At 44.5% G+C, this 24,912-nt stretch overlaps 1 protein-coding gene across 9 annotated transcripts in view; it reads right to left on the bottom strand.

Annotated features, from left to right (window-relative positions):
• The window catches only part of PHF21A (PHD finger protein 21A), a 304,777-nt gene that overhangs the window by 206,629 nt on the left and 73,236 nt on the right, over positions 1–24,912 (bottom strand). The window contains exon 1 of one of the 9 annotated variants that reach the window (XM_030559950.1): positions 2,575–2,586. The exons of 7 other annotated variants lie outside the window; for them this stretch is intronic. The gene's annotated coding sequence lies outside the window, so the exon portion shown is untranslated. Of the gene's footprint in view, positions 1–1,015; positions 1,039–2,574; positions 2,587–24,912 lie in introns of those variants that run through there. One more of the 9 variants, XM_030559951.1, reaches the window with a different exon arrangement.

Genomic DNA, 24,912 nt, shown 5'->3' with positions numbered 1-24,912 from the left:
TGAGCAACCAGTTAAAATTAACCTCTCTTTAGGAAAATAGCTGAAGTACAAATGCAAAGCAAGATTAAAACCTTATTTCAGTCAAGGTTTCCTGCTTGCTGATCTAAATTATTAAAATCTGTTATTAAAATCACTTTGATTTAAATCAATCCATGGTGATTATTAATAAAGTCAATGAGTCTTATTTTAACATTCTCTATGGCAGTTCTTAAACTTCATTGTACCGCAACCCCCTTCTGACAACAAAAATTATTACATAACCCCAGGCAAGAGGACCAAAGCCTGAGCACAGCTGCCCCAGGTGGCAGGACCAAACCCCAAGCCCTACCATCCAAGGCAGGGAGGCCAAAGCCAAAGAGCTTCAGCCCCAGGCGGGGGTCTGTAACCTGAGCCCCACCACCCAGGGCAGAAGTCCTTGGGCTTTGGCTTCGGTCCCGAGCGGTGGGGCTGGGGCTCGGGCTTTGGCCACAGCCCTATGTCCCAACAAGTCTGAGCCAGCCCTAGCAACCCCATTAAAATGGGGTCCTGGCCCAGAATTTGAGAATCGCTGGCCCATGGGAAACAAACCAGGGTTGGGCAGAAAATGAAACTGATTAATAACAAAAGTGAAATTTACCAGTCTAGTTTTGCAGTCCTAACTGAGTCAAATCGCAAAAAGTACTCGGTATATAAATGGTGAAAATATAAGTAATAGATTTTAATTCATTAATTTTCTAAGTTTAACAGATACTAGTTATAGGTAAAGTGTTCTTTTAAAAAAAAGGGAGTGGGGGCTCCAATCGTGTCTTCTAGAACTGTGAATGGAAGGACCATCTGAGTGTGGCTCTCCCAGATTCTGATATTGAAGAGACAGGGCAGCTGCCTCTACAGCACCATACCCACACTGAGATTCTTCCACAGGTTTCATGAGGTTCATATGGGCGAGTAGGTGGAAATTAGGTGAGAAACTACACATCATTTCCCAGCTCTTGTGCTACAAACCTTTATGAGAAAATACAACTCTAGGCTCTCTTACCCTTTCCTCAGAGGCCCACCAGGGTTCCAGAAGGACCTGTGTCCTGGTAAATTGCTGCTGATGCAACTCCAGTTGAAATGCAGTACTTGGGAGCTAAGTGGGGGTGAATGCTGAGGTAAGGAGCCTCAGAAGCACAGGGTCTTCCACAGGCCTCAGGGAATCGACCAGATTTAGGAGCAGGCCCCACAGTCTGTGATTAGGCCAATCCCACATATCCCCAACTGGATGACATGAGGAAAACCTCTGCATGGGATTCCTCATGGACATCTGCTCTCCCCAAATCCTTCATGACCACTGGAGAAAGAAATCTGAGCCATAATTTCTCTCATCAGCATCTCTTTAAACAAGAAAATCTACAAACAATTAGTATCCTGCAATAAAATATTAATCCTTTGAGTTATAGAAGTGCAACAATTCACCTATATATTCTGCCCTACTTTACATATTACATTTTTTCATCTAGAAAGGACTATTTTTTTCTTTTTAAACCAAGAAAAATCGTTTCTATTTCTTAGATTGCCTGCCAACCTTCTGTCCAAGGGGAATTTTTTTTTTACACATGAAAAAAAGAGACCAATACTGAGACTGTTGAGGCCTTCAACTCTAGTGCTTATCTTATTGTAGCTAGCACATACGACGGTTATGTGATTCTAAAAAATATTAAACACTGCAGATTTACACCAGCTTAAAACAAAAAAGGTGAAAAGCAGAGGAAAAATTAAAAGACTATGCTGTCAAACACAATACAGAAAAAATAAAATCAGGTTTTACGCATGTGCTTTAAATTGAATGTAAAAAGTAACAGAGCACTGGAAATATAAAGACATTATAACTACCATTAATGATGGGCTGACAGCTCAAATTCATTTGTCAAATGTGTCAGTGGGGCATGAAAAGCAAAGTTCAATTATTCTGAAAATACTCTTAACAACCTGTGTGTTCAAAATTTTTATAAAGGTTAAAATGTGTTAGTATATGCAGTACCATGCATATGTGCAGCTAAAAAGTCTGGGTCATGCTACATCTAAATTTTCAGATTCAAACATTTCCAGTCCACTGTTTTCCTTCTGAAATAAGCAATAAATGGGTATGCATTACTGGCAATTAGTGCACATCACAGGTACACTGGGGCAGGCATGAGGTCAAAGACAAAGCCAGCCAAGAACTGCATCAGTATTTCATTAATGCACAGCTTTGCAGAGTCTGTTGCAATTAAAAAAGGAAAAACCGGAGGGAGAGTTAAGCAGCTCCTTAAATTTCAAAGGGTTTTGGACCAGATTCCATATACAAAGAGCTCTAGATAAGCCCAACATTCACCTCACAGAGCAAGAGAAACTAGCAAGGAAAATTAACAACTTTCTCTAACCTTTCTTCCACTTAAGTTCACTAAACTCTTGACTTTCTCCCTCTTTCCCTCATCTCACAACCCCAGTTACTCTTTCAAAAAGAACTGATTTTGGCCCAACATTCCTTTCAATGCCAAAGCTAAACTGCGAGTGTTAAGCAGCCTATTTTATGAAGAGAAGAAAAAATAATCAGAAGTAGCTAAGGGCACAAACCAGTTCTGAAAAGGTCAGCCAGACCCACAGAAAGCAGTTTAAAACTGCCACTTTTTAATTCTTGAACCATTCTTCCAGCCTAGCTGCTGTATTTGTCAGATAGTAGCACTATTATTCTTTTCTCAAAGAAATGGAATGAGGATCCCTGAAGAAGTTCCCAATTCTTCTTTTTTAAAATATAGTTAAAAATACATGTAAAATGTTACACAGTATAAATGCTTTGCATTATTAGTAATAAAAATAATACTTACATATAGGACTGTCAATTAACCGCAATTAACTCATGCAATTAACTCAAAAAATACACTGTGATTGAATAATAAATTGTGATTAATTGCACTGTTAAACAGAATACTAACTGAAATGTATTAAATATTTTAAAGTTTTCCTAAATATTCAAATACACTGATTTCTATTACAACACAGAATACAAAGTATACAGTGCTCGTGTTACATTATTATTTTTTATTATAAATATTTGGCACTGTAAAAATGATAAATAATTTTTCAATTCACTTCATACAAGTACTATATTGCAATCTCTTTATCGTGAAAGTGTAATTTACAAATGTAGATTTTTGTTATATAATTGCACTCACAAACAAAACTATGTAAAACTTTAGAGCCTAGAAGTCCACTCAGTCCTACCTCTTGTTCAGCCAATCACTAAGACAAACAAATTTGTTTACATTGGTGGGAGATACTGCTGACTGCTTCTTATTTACAATGTCACTTGAAAGTGAGAACAGGCATTCGCATGGCACTCTTGTAGACGGGGTTACAAGGTATTTATGTGCCAGATATGCTAAACATTCACATGCCCCTTCATACTTCGCCCACCATTCCAGAGGACATGCTTCCATGCTCATAATACTCATTAAAAAAAAGAGTGTTAATTAAATTTGTGACTGAATTCCTTGAGGGAGAATTGTGTCTCCTGTTTTACACACATTCTACCATACATTTCATGTTATAACAGTCTCAGATGATGACCCAGCACGTTAGTTTTAAGAACACTTTCACAACAGATTTGACAAAACATAAAGGTTCCAAAGCGAGATTTCTAAGGATAGATACAGCACTCAACCTAAAGTTTAAGAAAGGACAGTTACCTGTTCCATAACTGGCGTTCTTCGAGATGTGTTGCTCATGTGTATTCCACAGTAGGTGTGCGTGCTCACTACGTGCACCAGTGCCGGAAGTTTTTCCCTTAGCAGTACCTGTAGTGGGGGAGCTCCGCTGCAACCCTTGGAGTGGCGCCTCTATATCGTGCTATAAAGGGTGCTGCGCACTCTCCCCACCCTCAGTTCCTTCTTGCCAGACAACTCCGACAGAGGGGAAGGAGGGCGGGATGTGGAATACACCTGAGCAACACATCTTGAAGAATGCCAGTTACAAAACAGGTAACTGTCCTTTCTTCTATGAGTGACTGCTCATATGTATTCTACAGTAGGTGACTCCAACCTATACCTGATGGAGGCGGGTAGGCGTTTAAAGGTTACCGGGGCGGAGCACCGCCATACCAAACCCGGCATCATCCTGCGTTTGGGAGACGATCGCATAGTGCGATGAGAAGTTATGGACAGAGGACCATGTAGCAGCCCTGCAGATGTCCTGAATAAGGACGTGAGCCATGTAGGCAGTGGATGAGGCCTGAGCTCTCGTCGAGTGAGCCTTCACTATAGGAGGCGGGGGAATTCCTGCCAGGTCATAACAAGTGTGTATGCACAAGGTGATCCAGCAGGAGATCCGCTGAGTGGATACTGGTCGCCCCCTCATGCGCTTGGCATAAGCAATGAAAAGCTGAAGGGATTTATGGGAAGGCCTGGTTCGGTCTAAGTAAAAGGCCAGCGCTGTACGCACATCTAGCACGTGCAGGTGTCGCTCCTCATTAGAAGCATGGGGCTTAGGACAGAGGACTGGGAGGAAGATGTACTGATCCATGTGAAAAGCCAAGACTACCTTCGGCAGAAAAGCAGGGTGCAGGCGGAGCTGGACCTTATCCCTATGGAAGACCATATACGGGGGTTCGGAGGTCAGGGCTTAAGCACGGAGACCCGGTGGGTTGAGGTGAAAGCTACCAGGAACGCCACTTTATAGTTTAAGTGGAACCAAGAACAAGTGGCTAAGAGCTCAAATGGAGGCCCTGTGAGGCGGGAGAGCACTAGGCTCAGGTCCCAGAGCAGGACTGGGGGTCTAGCGTAAGAGAATACCCGATCCAGCCCTTTGAGGAACTGGGAGGTCACGTGGTGTGAAAACACCGAGTGGCCCTGCAGCGGGAGGTGGAAAGTAGAAATGACCGCCAGGTGCACCCTGACCGAGGAGAGTGCCAGGCTTTGGGTCCTAAGGGACAGGAGGTAATTGAGGATGAGCTGAATAGACATGGAGAAGTGGGGAAGAACCCCTCTCCCTCGCCCACTTGGAGAACCGATACCATTTGGCCAGGTAGGTTCGAAGTGTAGATGGTTTCCTGCTCTCAAGCAGGACTTGTCTAACCTCCTCCGAACAACGCCCTTCCTCCTCATTCAGCCACGGAGCAGCCCATGCTGTCAAGTGGAGCGCAGCCAGGTTGGGGTGGAGGAGACATCCTCCTTCCTGGGAGAGGAGGTCCGGTCAGAGCGGCAGCCTGCATGGGAGGGCCACTAAAAGCTGCATAAGCTTTACACAGGGTAAAACAGATTTATCTGGGGTTTAGACCCCTTGGGAGCTGGGCAACGAAGTATCAAAGACAGGAACACTTCTGTAAGCTGCTTTCAGTTAAGTCTACAGCTTTGGGGCACATGGTTCAGATCCTGGGTCTGTGTTGGAGCAGACTAGCATGTCTGGCTCAGCAAGACGGGGTGCTGGAGTCACAAGCTGGCAAGGAAAGCAGGGGCAGAAGTAGTCTTGGCACATCAGTTGGCAGTTCCCAAGGGGGTTTCTGTGATCCAATCCATCACAGATGCCATCGATGTTGACACAGCCTCAGGTGCCCATTCACACTGGTGGAGTCTAGGCGAGGCGCTGAACTGAGCTTCTGTGTTGGAAGAATCTCCCTTCCACTGATTACAGTGGAGCCATCATCATCGGAGCACTTCCACAAGGCAGGTGACCAGGACCTGCACCGAGAGGACGACTGGTGGGAAGGTGAACAGTACTGGTAGTACGGAGATTGGCGTCTTCCTCTAGACAATCCACGTCAGGACAGCGGACACTGCAAGCACGGTGCCAGTGCCTGAGAGCAGGCCCCAGAGGTTCTGGGCTGCAACATCAGTGATCTATGGCGCAGAGCACTGCTTTGTCTCAGAGGATTGGCAGCACTCCACTGCCCTGAGGGGTCTTGGCAGCTGGCTTGCCCTCGTGCAGAGCCTTTAATGGCTTCTGAGGCACATGCTGCATCGGCATGTGCCGGAGGATCTTGTGAAGGCGTTGGTGCCATCGGGTTTTAGGTCCCATGCCGCTCCCAGGAGTCGGTGGTGGACCTTTTAAGGGGCTAAGGGCCCCAACCGGAGAGGCATAAGGGTGCAGCTCCGGAGTGGCCAGGCAGCCCAAAGTGGGTCCCTTGCCCAATGACCCATGGCTAAAGCTATGTTTTAGTCATGAGTATTTTTAGTAAAAGTCACAGACAAGTCACTAGCAGTAAACAAAAATTCACGGTCTGTGACCTGTCCATGACTTTTACAATATACCCTAAATAAAACTTGGGGATGGAGGTTGCTGGTGCTGGGGATTGGTGCAGCTTGCAGGCTCCCTACCAGGCTCCGCGTGTCCCTGCAGCTCCAGGCAGGGGACAGCTCCAATCATTGTTCTTGCCACAAATGCTGACTCCTTAACAGCTTTCATTGGCCAGGAACTCCAGCCAATGGGAGTTGCGGGCAATACGCAAAGCCCCCTGGCCCCTCCTCCGCCTATGCCAGTGGGAGCTGGGGAGCCCCCACTGAAAGTAAGCCCCACGTGCCCCTCAGTCCCCTGCCCCTAGCCCCCTCCCACACACCCAAACTGCTGCTGCTGACCCAGAGGCTGGCCAGCTCGGGCAGTCCCAGAGCCAGCATAGAAATCACAGGGGTCACGGAAAGCCACATAATCTGTGACTTCCATAACTTCTGTGACCGACACACACAGCCTTACCCATGACCTTTCTTGCCTAGTGCCAGGGAGCCATGCTTCCTAGCCTTCTTTTTGCACACCAGCGATGGGGAACGGTGGTGGGCAGAGCCCGGCACCAGGAGTGCACTGTGCAAAGAGGCCGAGGTACTCAAGAAGTCCTGATGGGACAGCACAGAAGCCAGATGAAGGGCGGACTCCATGAAGCGAGCCTGTAACCAAATATCCCACTCCTTCTGTGTGCGGTGCAGAAAGTTTACACAAATCTGGCACTTATCTCTAACATGCAACTCCCCCAGGCACTTGAGGCAGCTGCTATGGGGGTCACTTATAGGCCAGCTGCAGTCCACACATGGCTTAAACCCAGGAGACTGGGGCATGCTCTACCTGGAGCAAAGTTCTTGCTGAGACTCTAACTGCTAACTACACTTAACTACTGAACACTAAACTACTATAAATAAAATATTTACAAGGCCCTAAGGCTCAGAGTCAGTAAGATGAAAACCTCTAGCCCTTGCAATGCAAGAAAAGGCACTCCAACTAACCACCATCAGTGGTAAGAAGGCACTGAGAGGGTGTACGATTGGGAGCACCTGACATACCAGCACATGAGTGCAGCACTCAAGGGGATGCCACTGCCAACCCTACAGATACCACTAAGACAAAAATCTCTGACGACCTCGCGCACCAGCGGGTGCAAACACACACAGAATGAAATCTACGTGAGCAAGCACTCAAAGAAAAAAAATGATAGTTTCCAACAGAATGTGTTATGTCCTGTCTGACAAGAAAGCCCACTGACACCTGACTGACTACAGTGGAACACTAAAGAGGACAAGACTGTTTTGCACTTTCCTGTCCACCCCAGCCCTCCTCCCATGAAAATGGGTCTTGCAAGTGAATTCCTTGTTTAGGCATGATAATTACTTGATTAAATTTAAGTATAGATCTTACAACCAATTTGGGGGTTGTGTCCCGGTCCTTAACAGTCTACCCTGAGATTGGTACTCACGCTCTTGGGCTACTGCAGGACAGTATGACACCTAAATTGGGGTCACCTTACCTTTGTTATGGAATGGCTGAAGCTGGATGCATAGGCAAGATGCTAATTGTGATACGGTGGTGAACCAGAATTGCCTTGCCTACCAAAGAGCTATAGGGATCACTGTTGTTTTGTTGAGTTTGATCTTCTGGAGTATCTGAGCAAGCAGTGGGACTGGAAGTGGGAAGACATACATCAGAGGTTCTGACCTCTGCACCAAGGAGGTATCTGCTCCAGAGCTGAGACTTTGGGCTGTCTGGAGACAGTAAGTTAGGCATTTTTTGTTGTGCTGTGTTGTAAAGCAGTACCAAGACAGGACTCCCCATTGCCAGAAGTCACACTATGCTACTGATGGGTGAACTTCCCACTCATGGTCTCTGTGAAAGTACTTGCTGAAGCTGTCCACCAGTGAATTCATTACTCCAATATGTGAATGGCTGAGAAAGTGATCCAGTGCACCAGGTTCCAGAGGAGGATCCCTTTTCTGCAAAGTGGGAAGGGGGGAAATCTTGCTCCTCCCTGCCTGTTTATAGAGTAGACTGTAGTCATACTGTCTGACCTGACCTGGTCGTGTGTAGATCAAATGATGGGCAGGAATCTCTTGCATGCTTAAAGAACCTGTCATAAGCCTGGATTCCTGCAGGGATCAGGATGCTTGGGCTGTCTGGTCTTTGAGAGGCACAACTCATCCCACTAGGGAGGTGTTTGTGGTAAAAGTGTCTTTGAGGTGGTGTGGAACAAAAGGGACCCTCACATTTACTGTGTCATTGTTTTTCCATTAGCTGAGCAACGTCAGCACATCCCATGGACAAGAGACCTTAGCCAAGGAGTCCCTGTTCAGGGTATAAACTGTCTATAACCGTACTTGAAGACATTGTGTGTGCATTTGTACGAACAGGGTGACACAGACACATGTTGCCGTGTGGTCTAACAGAATGTGGCGAGACTGGATTGTAGCATGAGGACTGAGACAAAGCTAGCTGATGAGACCACTCATGACTCAAAACCAGTCCCGAGTAACTCAATATACCTGAGTTCAGGTCCACCCCTATGAACTGTATTGTTTATCAGGGCATTAATATGGACTTGTCTAAATTGACTTGAAGTCCTAAGGAATGAAAAAGTGGAAGAAAAAGTGGTGGTTGTTTCATATACCTCCTGGCATGACTGAACGAGCAGCCTATCATCCAGGTAAGGAAATAGCAATTTCCTTTGACAGCAGAGACATTTTGCCACCATCACAAGGACTTTCACAAATATCCTTGAGGCCATGGAGAGATTAAAAGGGAGCTCCCTGTGCGCCTGGTCCCCCGAAGTCCAGGAACCTTTTCTGAGCAGGGTAAATCTCCAAATACAAACATGTATCCTTCAAATCCAAGGTCATAAAGCAGTCACCAGAGATGAGGAAGGGTATTACAAAGGCCAACGTGGTCATTCTGAACTTTGATTATCATATAAAGACATTCAGTTGTCTGAGGTCCAGAATGTGTCCTTCAACCTATTCTTTTTGGGAGTGAGGAAGTACCTTGAATAAAAGCTCTTCCCTGTATGAAAGAGTGGAAGGGGCTCTATTGCCCCAGGCTAAAGAAGGGAGTACACGTCTTGCTTGAGAATCCTCTGAGAGGGGTCCCTGAAAAGGGACAGGGAGGAGGAGTTTGGAGGAGGGGGAGCAAGTCTAGAACATAACGTTTTGATCCAATATCCAGAATCCATAAGTTCGTTGTGATGGTGCCGATGTTCCACACTGGGGAAAAAAGTGGGCCAGCCAGCCACCAAAGGGGGTGGGAACAAGCATTACAGAGACTGGCTGTGGATGCTCTGGCACCACCTCAAAACGGCTTCCTGAAGGTGGCTGAGACAGAAGTAGAAAATGGTGGTGCAAGCTGTCTACACCACTGGGTCTTCTGCTACTTCTTGGGAAGTCCACATGTCCTCTGCTGGAAAAGGGAAGGAGGCAGTGGAGAATGATGAAGCAAAAGAGGCCTAGAATACTTTCTCCTGGGTGCCAGAGTCTAAATATCCGAAAAGCAGAGGGTTGCTCAGAAGTCTTTGAGGGTATGCAGTGACTTATCAATCTTGTCACTAAATAAGTTGGTACCCTCAACAAAAGGGAGATCTGAATCTCTTTGGGAAAGAGATTCATGAAGATCTTCTCATGTCTATTGTGGTATGGCATGGGCCATGCTCCTGTGTCATCTACATCAAGGGATGCCCAGAGGGAAGTCTGTGCAACTAGCTTTAGGTGACCAGGATGGCCTGGAACTGGGTTTTGAAATCTTGAGGAAGTTTGTTCACAAATTACAACTTAAGTTACGATAAGCTATTGGATTTGGACATTAAAGCGTGGTGGTTAGCTATCTGGATTGCTACACTAGTCAAAAGAGAACAGCTTCCTTCCATAAAGGATTAGTCACTTGGTGTGTCTACCCTGTGGGGTGGATTTGGGCTGGTGTAGCCAGCTTTGTTCCGTAACTACCTGCACCACCAGGAAACTGGGGTTAGAGGGGGAAAACAAAAATTCTGCTCCATAGGGATAACAAAGTAACCACAGAATCGTAGAAGTGTAGGACTGGAAGGTACTTCAGTAGGTCACCAAGTCCAGCCCCCTGCACTCAAAGCAGGACTATGTAATAACGAGACCATTTCTGACAGGCACTTGTCTTACCAGTTCTTAAAAACTTCCAATGACAGAGATTCCACAACCTCCCAAGGCAATTTGTTCCAGTGCTTAATCACCGTGACATGGAGCTTTTCTTAATGTCTAACCTAAACCACTTTAATTTAAGTCCACTACTTCTTGTCCCTAGCCTCAGATATTAAGAAGAAAAATTTTTCACTCTCCTCTTTGTAACAATCTTTTATGTACTTACTTGATAACTTATGTTCCCTCTCAGTCTTCTTTTCTCAAGACTAAACAAATCCAAATTTTTCTCAATCTTTCCTCATAGTTCATGTTTTCCTGATCTTTAATCATTTTTGTTGCTCTCCTCTGCTCTCTTTCTCCAATTTGTACACATCTTTCCTAAAATATGGTGCTCAGAAATAAACACAGTACTCCAGCTGAGGCATTATCAGCATGGAATAGAGAGAGAGAACTACTTCTTGTGTCTTGCTTACAATACTCCTGCTGATACATTCCAGAATGATATTCTTTTTTGTGGAACAGTGTTACACATTCATATTTAGCTTGTGATCCACTATAACCCCCAGACCCCTTTCCACAGTACTCCATCCTAGGCAGTCATTCCCATTTTGTATGTGTAAAACTGATTGTTCCTTCCTGAGTGGAGTACTTTGCACCTGTCCTTATTGAATTTCATCCTATTTACTTCAGACCATTTCTCCAGTTTGTCCACATCATTCTGAATTTTAATTCTATCCTCCAAAAATCACCTGAAACCCCTCTCAGGTTGGCATCATGTGCAAAATTTGCAAGTGTACTCTCCATGCCATTATCTAAATCATTTATGAAGATACTGAACAGAACAGAATCCAGAACCAATCTCTGAAGAACCCCACTTGATATATCCTTCCAGCTTGACTGTGAACCACTGATAGTTACTCTCTGGGAACAATTTTCCAACCAGTTATGCACCCACCTTACAGTAGCTCCATCTAGGCTGTACCTCCCTAGCCTGTTCATAAGACGGTCATAGACTCATAGACTTTAAGGTCCGACAGGACCATTATGATCTTCTAGTCTGACCTCCTGCGCAACGCAGGGCATGTAATCTCACCCACCCACTCCTGTAACAAACCCTGACCTATGTCTGAGCTACTGAAGTCCTCAGCTTGTGGCTAGAAGACTTCAAGGTGCAGAGAATCAGCCAGCAAGTGACCTGTGCCCCATGCTTGAGGAAGGCGAAACCCCCTCAGGCCTCTGCCAATCAGCCCCAGAGGAAAATTCCTTCCTAACCCCAAATATGGCGATCAGCTAAACCCTGAGCATGTGGGCAAGACTCACCAGCCAGACATCCAGGAAAGAATTCTCTGTAGTAACTCAGATCCCACCCTATCTAATGTCCCATCACAGGCCATTGGATATATTTAAGGTTAATAGTCAAAGATCAATTAATTGCCAAAATTAGGCTATCCCATCATACCATCCCTTCCATAACCTTATCAAGGTTAGTCTTGAAGCCAGATGTTTCTTCTGCCTCCACTGCTCCCCTTGGAAGGCTATTTCAGAACTTCACTCCTCTAATGGTTAGAAACCATCTAATTTCAAGTCTAAACTTTCTAGTGTCCAGTTTATATCCATTTATTCTTGTGTCCACATTGGTATTGAGCTTAAATAATTCTTCTCCCTCCCTGGCATTTATCCCTCTGATATATTTATAGAGAGCAATCATATCTCCCCTCAGCCTTCTTTTGGTTAGGCTGAACAAGCCAAGCTCTTTTGAGTCTCCTTTCATAAGACAAGTTTCTCATTCCTCAGATCATCCTAGTAGCCCTTCTCTGAACCTGTTACAGTTTGAATTCATCATTCTTAAAATATAGAAGGCCAGAACGGCACACAATATTCCAGATGAAGTCTCACCAGTGCCTTGTATAATGGTACATCTCCTTCTCTCTACTGGAAATACCTCACCTGACGCATCCCAAGACCGCATTAACTTTTTTCACAGCCATATCACATTGGCAGCTCACAGTCATGCTGTGATCAACCAATACTCCGAGGTCCTTCTCCTCTTCTGTTACCTCTAAGTGATGCATCCCCAGTTTATAACAAAAATTCTTGTTATTAATCCCTAAATGCATGACCTTGCACTTTTCACTATTAAATTTCATCCTATTATTATTACTCCAGTTTACAAGATCATCCAGATCTTCCTGTAGGATATTCCAGTCCCTCTCTGTATTGGCAATACAGCCCAGCTTTGTGTCATTCACAAACTTTACTAGCACATTCCCACTTTTTGTGCCAAGGTCAGTAATAAAAAGATTAAATAAGATTGATCCCCAAACCGATCCCTGAGGATCTCCACTAGTAACCTCCTTCCAGCCTGACAGTTCACCTTTCAGTATGACTCGTTGTAGTCTCCTCTTTAATCAGTTCCTTATCCATCTTTCAATTTTCATATTGATCCCCATCTTTTCCAATTTAACTAATAATTCCCCATGTGGAACCGTATCAGATGCCTTACTGAAATCAAGGTAAATTAGATCCACTGCGTTTCCTTTGTCTAAAAAAATCTGTTACCTTCTCAAAGAAGGAGATCAGGTTGGTTTGGCACGATCTACCTTTTGTAAAACCATGTTGTATTTTGACCCAATTACCATTGAGCTCAATGTCCTTAACGCCTTTCTCCTTCAAAAAATTTTCTAAAACCTTGCATACTACAGATGTTAAACTAACAGGCCTGTAGTTACCCAGATCACCCTTTTTTCCCTTTCTATGTTAGCTATGAACTATGTTAGCAATTCTCAAGTCATATGGTACAACCCCTTAGTTTACAGATTCATTAAAAATTCTTGCTAATGGTCTTGCAATTTCATGTGCCAGTTCCTTTAATATTCTTGGATGAAGATTATCTGGGCCCCTCAATTTAGTCCCATTAAACTGAGTTTGGCTTCTACCTCAGATGTGGTAATATCTACCGCCATATCCTCATTCCTATTTGCCATCCTACCGTTATCCCTAAGCTCCTCATTAGCCTCATTAAAGACAGAGGCAAAGTATTTGTTTAGATATTTGGCCAGGCCTAAAATTATCCTTATCCTCCACTCCATCCTCAGTGTTTAGCGGTCCCACTTCTTTCTTTGTTTTCCTCTTATTTATATGACTATAGAACCTTTTACTATTGGTTTTAATTCTCTTTGCAAGGTCCAACTCTACATGGCTTTTGGCTTTTCTCACTTTATCCCTACATGTTCCAACCTCAATAAGGTAGCTTTCCTTGCTGATCTCTCCCATCTTCCACTTCTTGTAGGCTTTCTGCTTTTTCTTAATCACCTCCCTGAGATGCCTGCTCATCCAGCTTGGTCTATAACTCCTGCCTATGAGTTTTTTACCCTTTTCTCGGGATGCAGGCTTCTGATAGTTTCTGCAACTTTGACTTGAAGTAATTCCAGGACTCCTCCACCTTTAGATCCACAAGTTCTTTAGTCCAATCCACTTCCCGAACTAATTTCCTTAATTTTTTAAAGCTAGTCCTTTTGAAATCAAAAAACCCTAGTCACAGATCCATTTTTGTTTATACTTCCATTTAGTCTGAACTGAATTAACTCATGATTGCTCAACCATTTCTTCTATGAGGTCCTCACTACTCACCAAAACCAAATCTAAAATGGCATCCCCTTCTTGTTGGTTCAGCAACTACTTGGTGAAGGAATTCATCAGCTATCATATCCAGGAAAATCTGACCCTATTATTACTACTAGCATTTGTCTTCCAGTCTGTATCTGGAAAGTTAATCCCACAATGCTCACACAATTCCCATTAGTATTTACTTCATTAAAAACATTAAAGAGGTCTCTATCCATATCCAAATCAGATCATGGCAGTTTATAGCACACCCCAAGCACTATCTGAGGGGATGTTCTAGTAGTTTTCTTCCCCAGTGTGATTCTTGCCCAGACAGATTGTCTTATCCATTTCATCACTTCTTATGTCTTTACAGTCTATCTCATCATTGATATACAATGCTACTCCACCACCTTTGCCTTTATTTCTGTCTTTCCTAAACAGCACATACCCTTCAATACCTGTACTCCAGTCATGACTACTATTCCACCATGTTTCTGTTATCCCTATAATATCTGATTTCACTTCCTGCACCAATAGCTCTAGTTCCTCCATTTTGTTACTTAGGCTCCTTGCATTAGTGTACAGACATCTTAATTTTTGCTGTTTGGCTTCTCTCACATTCTTTACCAGATTAGGCACAGACAGACATTCTTATGCCAGTATCACATATTAGACTAGTATCTACGCTAACCTTCCTCCTTATGTCCATTCTTCTACCCATGGCTGTATCCTTTCTTTCTTCATCTTCTTCCTTCTGAATGTTAAAATCCGGCATGGAGATTACATGGACATCTCCCCCAAATTCCTCATTTAAAGCCCTCTTAATCAGTTGTGTCAGCCTCCATCCTAGAAGTTTATTTCCCTCCCTACTAGGTGAAGTCCATCCCAAGAGAACAGTCCTCTGTCCATGAATGCTTCCCAGTGACCATATATCCCAAAGCCCTCCTTATAGCACCGCTGCCTGAGACATCTGTTGATCATCATAGTCTTGTCACACCTTTGTTGCTCTTCTCTAGGAACAGGCAGAATCCCACTGAAGATCACCTGAGCCTCCATTTCCTTAAGCGTCTTCCCCAGCCTGGCATAGTCTCTCTTGATATGTTCCAGCGAGAATCTAGCCGTATCATTTGTTTCCACACGAAGGACAATCAGCAGATTCTTTCCTACTCCCGTTAAGATCCTCTTCAGCCTCAGGTCCACATCCCATGTCTTAGCATCCAGCAGACAGCACACCCTTCTGTTCTCTGAATCAGCTCTAGTTACAGGCCTGTCTATTCTTCTCAGTAAGGAGTCCCCATTCATGTAGCCCTGCCTTTTTCTGGTAATGGTGTGATTATCCAGTCTATCCCGTTCCCTCTGGCTGAAGTCCTCTCGATTCCTATTCTCCCTTGCAATCCTCCACAACCCATCCCGTATCCTCCTCGGGCTCATACTTGGTGTTATCTCCATTGACTTTTCCCCCTCTTCCTGTAGGACCAGCTGCTCCTCTCTTCTTCTCTCCCTCTCAACCTTCAGTGACCACCTGCTGTGCCCCTTCATTTTCCAACTCCGCAAACCTGTTCCTGAGCTCTATTTCTCCTTCACTGGCCTGTCTTTTCCTCTGCCTGGTTCTCTTAGTCACATACTTCCACTGTCCACTTTCCTCACCCAGTAGTCCCCCCTCAGAGTTTTTTGGTCCTGTTTCCATCTGCTAGTCTCCTCATGTCTTTGCTCCGTCATCCGCTCAAACCCCCTTCTAAACTCAACCAGGGTTTCCACCTGCATCTCCAATCCTGGGATCTTTTCTTCCATCAGCTCTATCAGGCGGCACTTCATGCAGACGAAACTCTTTTCAGGTACCCCCTCCAAGATCACGTACATGCCGCAGCTTCCACATCCAGTAATCTTCATTGTGTCTTCCACAGCTTGGGTCATTACCATTGCAGCCTCTGTATCTGTCATAGCCTTCTCACTTAAGTCCTGTTAGTTCGGGAAAGATAAACCAAACCAAAACACCACCCACAGCAACACAAACCCTCAACAAGCACCAAAACACTGCCAGACCATCACACACTCCCTTCACTAGCCTGTCTGTTCCTCTGCCTGGCTCTCAATTTTCCCCTCAAACTCCCTTTGCAAACTCCCACTCAATCTCCCCTGTTTACAGCTGTGTTTGCTGGCTCCTGTGCCGCTACAGCTGTTTATATTGTCTGTCATGAAAGATAGAATCAAAAGCCTTATTAAGGTCAAGATATACCACATCTACCGCTTCTCTCCTATCCACCAGGCTTGTTATCCTGTCAAAAAAAGTTATTGGGTTGGTTTGACATGATTCTGTGGTTGGAAAATCCATGTTGCCTTTTACTTATCACTTTATTATCTTCTAGGTGTTTGCAAACTGATTGCTTTATTATTTGCTCCATTATCTTTCCAGGTACTGAAGTTAATTCTCTCCCATCATCCAGGAGTTTTAGAAGAGAATTGCTAATGGCTCAGATATCACAGTCATCCAGCCCCTTGAGTATTCTAGGTTGTATTTCAGCAAGCCCTGCCACCTTGAAGATATCTAACTTGTCTAAGTAATTTTTAACTTGTTCTTTCCCTATTTTTAGCCTCATCCTACCTCATTTTTCATAGGCATTCACTATGTTAGACATCCAATTGCTACTATCCCTTGTGGTGAAAACTGAAATAAAAAAAGTCATTTAGCAACTTCTGCCATTTACACATTTTCTGTTATTGTGTTCTCCACCCCCCCAAAATTGGGCCTACCCTTGTCCTTGGTCTTCCTCTTGCTTCTAACGTATTTGTAGAATGTTTTCTTGTTACCCTTTATGTCTCTAGCTAGTTTAATCAATGTTTCTCAGCCCACTCTTGGGGCAGGGCACAGGACACAGGTGTTTGCCAGACTACTCTGGCAAGTTCTGTGATGGCCTCATTAATTGGGAGTTCTACTTTAGATGGATCCATAGGCTGAAGTATGTCTAGGAGCTTGTGAGTTAAATCCTAGACCTCCTCCAAAAGACTCTGGAGAGAGTGTCTGCAATCCTTCAGAGAAGGTCCTAGTACTGCTTAAAATTGTCTGGAGAAGAGGGAGAGGCTAGTGATATTGCTTCATCTGGAAAGGACAAAAAGTACCATTGGCATTGCTGGTACTCCAACTGCTACTATGAAGACTGTGCTTCTTTGCTTGGTGGTGACCATTCCTGGGTATGGATCCTCATATTCAGATGCTTGGAAGGATATTCCAGGGGCTTCAAGAAGGTCGATGCAATGGACTATTATGGAACAGAGGTGGCCCTTCATGGTGGGCACCATTGGTCCCTGGGCCAGAATTGCTGTTAACTAGGGCAGGCAGGTAGAGTTTATCTGGAAGCCTTGCCTGGACTGTTAGTCCTCCAATCAGCTAACTGGAAGGCCAGTAGGTACCAGATCATATTTGTCCAATGAACAGGCCTCCTCATGTTTCATTGTTGGGGTACCATGGAATTTGATTCCATCTGATCAGAAGCAGGAGCAGTAGGTGGGAAAGAAACTGAGCCTGAGCCTCCAGTTCCTGGCTAAGCCTTGGTACCGGTGAATGTTGCGTAGACTGATGGAGCAGGAACCTCCTGCAACAGTTTCGGTTCTGTGAAAATCAGGAACTCAAGGTCTGCATAGATAGCCAAATCCTCCAAGAATGCATATCAAAGACCTGCCTGAGGTGAACTGTCCAGGGTCCTGGGCTTTGTCAGGGCCATCAAAGCTGTCTTAGAGACAGAAGGTCTGTGCATGGTCAGTACTGTTGGAGAAGGAGAGACCAGTCCCTCCTATCTATATGAGGCACGGAAGTTGTTGATGGTCTGTCCATGTGCAGGCTTGGGCACTGAGAGTTCCTGGTACCATCAATGTCTTCTTTGCTGTACAAGTTTCAGGTGCATTCATTCCAGGATACAGATCTCTGGTGGTGCCAGAGAAAGGGGAAAGCAGGCATATTTTTGGAGCACTTATGCGGGGATTTGTCCCTCTTCTTGTGAGAAAGTTTGCCATGGTCCTTCTCATGTCTCTGCTTCACGGAGTTCTTGTGTTTGGGGAAGAACTGAAAACCACCAGTACCAAAACCCAGCAATGTGCTGCCTGGTGATTCTGGAAGAGAGGAAGCAGAATGGGAAGGGGTCCTAGATTGTAACAGGGCCTGTGGAAAGTGCCACAAAGTGCTTGTGGAGCCTGAAATCACAGACTTGTCTGATATACGGAGGAAAGGCATGGCAGATACGGCACTCTGAGGGAGACATGTGATTCCCTGAGCAGCACAAATTTCATGAAGATGCTCACTAGGAAAACCAAGGGGCATGTCAGGCAAGCCTTGGCACTTGGGCATAATTGATGCACCGAAGAAAAAGGGAAAACTAGAAAGAGAAGACCCCCACCTCAACACCAACTAACAAGCACTAAACTTTGTTAACTAACTAGGAATAGTTTTTATAGTATTTACAGACTCAACTAAGATGCACACCAAAGAAAAGAAATGGACACAGGAGGTTCCATCCCCAACCATGGGTGACAGAAAAAGAAATGGGGGTCAGTCGGTCCGTATCAGTGTTTATGCCCTCAGAGGGCAGCACTAGGAGGCACAGCTTCAGATGAGCTGGCATGGCTATTGAAGAATTTCTGGCCCTGAGCATACAGAGCATGTGCACGCTCACAGGGATCAGCTCTCGAAGAAGAACTGACAGTTTCCTTTCTTGCAGGGAGGAGTAACTCACTGTCAGATAGTCAAGGTCAGAACTTTAAGCATGCAACTACATGCAATACTCCAAAAAGTCTTATTTTGAATGAGATCACTTCTACTAGGTGCTACCAACGTAGAGAGAGCAGAGCAATGAACACCTACAAGTCCTAGGCCCATCGGAAACAGGTGGGTTAAATATCACAAGTATTTTCATTAACAACATGGTAAAAAGGGATGAGTAGATTGTATCTGGGCCGGTAAATTTTCAAGCACATTTTGCAAGTTTATTACAACTTTTAATGAACTTGAACTTAAATTAAAATCTAAAAGAAATAAAAGAATGAGTGCTGTTTCACCATCTTTTTTCCTAGAAGATAACTCATTACCTTTTTATGTCATCTGTGCAGGTGCAGAGATTTATAAAAATAAATGGACATTAAAAAACTTTGAAAGTGATACTGCAGATGTATAAATGCTTTTTTGGCTTTATAAGGGCCCAATCCTGCTTCCACTGATGTCTATGGTGTTTTTCTCTCAACTTGAATGACAACATGATCAAACCCTAAATTATAGTTGTAATTAGACAGGCAGTAGACTGACACTTGAAAGAACAGGATTGTGTTGGCCTGACTGTGTTTAATCTCATGTGTTTTTTAAAAAGGAAAGGAGAAATGACTTACTCTGTACTTCAACTGGAAGTCACCAATGCAAAAAAAAAATGACTGTGGAATACAGATCTTTTGTATATCAGACTGTTCCTACCAAACCTCAGCTAGGAATGCTGCTGACTGAAGAAGCAGATTTGCCATTAGCTTAATAGGTTTCTGCTTTTGGAGGCAGTAGTTCACAGTACAATTACTTGCTGGAATAGATTCTTCACAAATAAGAATAATCCTTCATTGATATTTAGTGACTTCAAGACCTTCCTACAATCAGACAAACTGTCAAATGTGGTTAAGTTAGTGCATATATTTATATATAAAATATGAATATTAATAGCTAGATTGAATGACATACTTATACTGTTACAGAAGTTACATAAATGCACTAGCCCCTGTTTTTCTTCTCTAACAAATACACAAAAGTTAGAAAGCTTCAAAATTAAAAGATCTCAGTGCAACTTTAATCCAACTATGTTGTCAATATACTATATTTTAAAAGCATATATTTAACATCATATTAAGTGGCAATTAGGGCTATAAATTAATTGCAGTTAATGTCTGCAATTAACTGAAAGCAAAATTAAAGTGTTTATTGCATACCTGTGGGAGCAGCAGGAGGCATCAGCAATGTGAGCTGAAGCCTCAGCCCTCTGCTTCCCAGTCAGTGACAAGAGGGGGCTGAGGCTAGCTCCCCCCCCAACATTTCCTGGGCAGGAGTGGGGGGAGGGGTGAAGCCCTGCACCCAGAGCCCCCAGCCCTGATCCTATATTTGAAAATATAGGGGAAAAAAGCCCAAAATATTTAAATAAATGGTATTCTAATATTGTTTAACAGTGCAATTAAAACTGATTAATCATGATTACTTTTTAATCCTAGCAGAACACAAAAGCTAAATGCAAGGGGACAGAGTTAACTTTGCTGAAGAAACCTTACTTTTTATGTTTCATTACTTTTGGACATTTCAATTCTTAATATTCAGGACACTTCGCAAAAGGATGGTGGAACATGAACCCAGGCCTGCAGGGCTCCCAGGAAACCCACATCCTCACACTGCCATCTGACAGCAGTTGAAAGTGGAGATTACTTACTGGAACTAGAGGTTCTTTCACATGTGTGGTCCCTATCCGTATTCCACAAGTGAATACACATGTGCATCATACGCTCAAGTCCGGAAATTCTTCAAAGCAGTGTCCAATGGCACGCACATGCACAGCAGTGCTCCTCTTGCTCCTGACTAGGATATAAGAGGCAGCATGGGTCAACACCTCTCCAGTTCCTCTTCTCACTGCAAATCCAACAAAATCCGAAGTAGAAAGAATGGAGGGCGGGTAGCAGAATACAGATAGGTACCAAACATCTTGAAGAACCTCCAGTTACAGTAAGTAACCTCCACTACTTCAGGTGATGGTCCCTATGTGTATTCCACACTTGGGTGACTGACAAGCAGGGTTCAGGCTGGAGGCAAGTTCAAGAAAGCCGGTAGCAAAAATCCTTACAATTCTACTGATCCCACTGCTACATCCACAGCTGAGGCATAAACTAAAGCGTAGTGAATCGCAAATGTGTGCGTCAAACTCCAAATGGCTGCTCTGCTGGTGTCCTGCAGCAGAACATCTGATAGGAATGGCATGGAGGGAGCTTGTGTTATGTGGAGTGAGCTGCAACACCTCCAGAGGGAAGAATGTTTGCTATCTTGCATCACTCTAAGATGCCTCCTTAGATCCACTTAGAAATCCTCTGGAAGGATATGGCTTGCACTCGTGATATCTCCACTATGGAGATAAAGAGTCTCAGTGATTTCCTAATGAGCTTGGTTCTTTGCAGGTAGAATGTCAGACCATGCCGGACATTGAGGGAATGAAGTCTCTTATCTCCAGAGAAAGCATAGGTTTTTGGGAAAAATACAAGTGTATCATTTGATATGGAACTCAGAAACCATCTTGGGGGAGAACTTGGGACATAGCTGAAGAGAAACCTTTTCTTTGTGCAATACTGTATGAAAAGGAGCCATCACGATGGCACTGAGCTCGCTGAGGTGATAGCTACTATAAATGCCACCTTCACAAACATGTGGACCATGGTACAATTCACCACGGGTCCAAAAGGTGCACTAGTGAGCTTGGATAGGACACGGATGAAGGTGTCACTGAGGCATAGGTTTAAATACTGGTGGTAAGGTCCTGGTCAAGCCTTTCACGAATCATACTGTAGCTCAGTGAGTAAAAATGGAGCATCTGTCCACCAGAGGTAGGAAGGCACTAATCGTTGTTACATGTACTCTTAGCGAACTAACGGAGACATGTGAAGTCTTCAGGAATAGGAGATAGTCCAGAACAACCAGGATGCTTACAGTATCTGGAGAACGTTGGTGTAGTCATGTCTAGGCCAAAAAAAGTCTTCGCTTGGTCTGATAGCAAGTTCTAGAATACGCTTTTCTACTCTGGTTAAGGATCACCTGAACAGGGGCTGAACATGAGAGTTCTATTTCCAACACCCATCCAAAAACCAGGAAGTGAGGTGGACTTCACCCAGACTAGGATACTTGGTCTTCCCTCAGGTTCTGGATTAGGAGATCTGGGAACAGGTGGATCCTGACTGCTGGGCAGGCAGAAATTATTAGAAGTTCGATGAACCAGAATAGTTTGGGCCAGTGGGGTGCTCGGAGAATGATGCTGGCTTTGTCGCAGTGTATCCTCCCTATGAGCTGCAGAAACAGGAGAATGGGACGAAAGACACATCTGCAGCCATTCATCCAGGACATGAGCAGAGCATCACCTTGAGAGTAGCAACTCATGACTTCCCTTGAGCAACATAGGGGGAGCTTTCTGTTCATTTGGGACACAAAGAGGTCATGTAACTGAGTACTCTACTGTGTAAATATCTCACTTACGACTGCGTCGTGAACTTCCCATTTGTGACCTATCACAAAGCTTCTGTTTGTCTGCCAGGTTGTTGTTGTTAAGGCAATGCACATTCCTGGTATTGTGATGTGTTTCCCGATGCACCAGTTCCAAAGTCTGATCTCTTCGTGGCAGAGGGGATGAGATTTTTTTTTTCTTTTTCTCTCTCTTGCTCTGTGCGTGTGTGTGTGTGCGCGCGCATGCTTTATGTAGACCATTGCAGTGATATTGTCCAATATTATCTGTATATGGAGCTAGTATATAAGCAGAAGGAAGGCTTGCAAAAAAGATGGATCTCTTCCAGTTCCAATAAGTTTATATGCAGCCTGGCCTCTAATGGAGTCCTGATGCCATGAGCAGTGTGGTTGTCCAGGTTAGCACTCCATCCTAGAAGAGAGATGTCGGTCATAATGGTGGCCCTAGGGGTGGGAGGGCTGAAGGGAACTCCCACCATGAACTTTTCTGGATTCAACCACCAAGTTAAGGAGGTAACAACACTGGCAGGAGCAACCTGGAGATGCTCTGGTCCTTGGTTGGTTGTCTACAAGCACCATAAGTGGAGTTTGAAGAAAGGAGTCACGTAGGTGCATGTGGCCAAACTGTCAGGGGCACTTGTGCACTGTGGCTTTTGACCTGTGGGTGATGTGTAAAATCAGGCTGCCCATTGCATGAAACCTTTCTGAGCGAAGGAACACTTTCACAGAAACTGAATCCAACCTTGCCCCTATAAAGTTTACTGACCTTGAGGATAACAAAACAGACTTTTCTTCATTTATCCACATGACTAGGGCTGTTAGAAGTTGTATGTCTGTCATGCACCACACCTCCTGACAAGATCAGCCTACCAGGAGCCAACTATCCACATATGGGAACATCGTTTGGTCCCGGCATTTCATCTGGGCTGCTACTACAGAGAAAATATTTGTAAATACTCTGGGTGCCATAGCCAGCCAAAGCGGAGGACTCAAAACTCAAAGTATTCCTGGCCTACCACAAAATGCAGGAACTTCTTGTGTGATGGGTGAACATCCACATGGAAATACGCACCCTTTATGTCAAGAGCCACAAACCACATCACTTCCTGAAGGGAGGATATTATAGATGCCAGCATAATCATCCAGAATTTCAACTTTCAAATAAGAAGGTTGAGTTGCTGAAAGTGTGGGATGGGTCTTTTCATATTTCCTAATCTCCCAAAAAGATGGAGGGTATAAAAGAACCCCCTCCAATGGCAATGAAGTGGGAAGCACTATTGCACCTCAGTATAAACGGGATTCTGCTTCCCACTGAAAAATTACCTCATGAGAGAGGTCCTCAAAGGGGGACTGGGCAGCGGGTTTCTGAGATGGGAGGGAGAGAAATACTACAGAGTGTCCTTGGTGGATAATCTCCAGAACACAGCTGTCCATAGTGATCTTGTTCCAGTTGTGGGCAAAGAGTGTAAGACAGCCCTCAAAGATGACAGGGGGGTTGGCATAAGTGACAGTTCATGGGTCTCGACCAATATGTCAAACGTGGCTCTTGGCTGGTGATTAAGAGAGCAAGAGTAGAGGCTGGGCAGTAGAGGGGGCCAAGAAGCAAGGCCTCTGAACCTTTTGGTGTTTGCACAAAGGCTCAGCTGATAAATTGCATGAGGAGGTGGCGGCCTTGGTCTTTAAGATTGCCTCTGGTGTTTCCTCCTGGAGGCCAATGGATAAATCCTAGGGGAATACAGAGACAATCTCAAGTTTTTTTAGCAAGTGCAGGGACTCATCCATTTTATCACTGAAGAGATCCAACTCATTAAAAGGGAGATGGTCCTGCATGGTGTTTTGGACTTTCCTTGGAAACCCTAACAATTGCAGCCAGGTATCTCTCCTTATGACTAGACCAGTGTGACCACTTCTGGAAGCCACATCTGCTACATCCACTGCAGCCTGGAGGACTACTTTTGTTACTAGCTTCCCCTCATTTAAGAGAGACTTGAAATTGGGCTGTCTTCTGTGAGAAGCTTGTCTGTGAAAACTGCAAGCCTGGAATAGATATTAAAGTTGCATTTTGTTAACAAAATGCGTAGTAGTTTTCTACAGGCCTGCAATTTCATGTTGCTAACACCTTCCTCCCCAGGAGCTTCAGTCCCTTAGAACCTTTATCTGCCAGGGTGGTCTTTTGATAGTATGACCTAGCCCTTATAAGAGCTGCCTGAACCACCAGCGAGTTAGGGGCAGGATGAGAACATAACAATTTGGCTCCTTTGCCAGGAACAAAGTATTGCCTCTCAGCTCTTTTTGATGTAGGGGCACAGGCTGATGGAGTGTGTCATACCACTCCAGTTAGTCTCAGTATAGTTTCATTGATAGGCAGGGCCACCTTATTTGGTCCCCGAGGCTGTAATATGTTGGTGATGAGAGTCCTGGACCTCCTCTAATAGGATCTGTAGGTTACGGGGAACTCTTTGTGGCAGCTCCTGGTACTAGAGGCGGTCATCTGGCAGAGGAGTGACCACCTTGTCCAGGGATGATGATGAGGCACCCTTCGGTACCTGTGGATATGGTTCAATCTCCTCCTCCTCATACACTGACTGGTGAGAGGGAGAGGAGTGGTACGATTCTTCAGAGGGGTCCAAACACCTGTCATAAGGATCCCACAGACCCACAATAAGGCCAGAAAGAGGGATCTATAGGTTGCGGGGACCCCCAAAGACATTGGTACCAGCTGTCCCTGGGGGTGGA

This window comes from Gopherus evgoodei, chromosome 4, assembly GCF_007399415.2.
Source record: "Gopherus evgoodei ecotype Sinaloan lineage chromosome 4, rGopEvg1_v1.p, whole genome shotgun sequence".
Taxonomy (NCBI): domain Eukaryota; kingdom Metazoa; phylum Chordata; order Testudines; family Testudinidae; genus Gopherus; species Gopherus evgoodei.
This window is presented reverse-complemented; position numbering and strand designations above follow the sequence as displayed.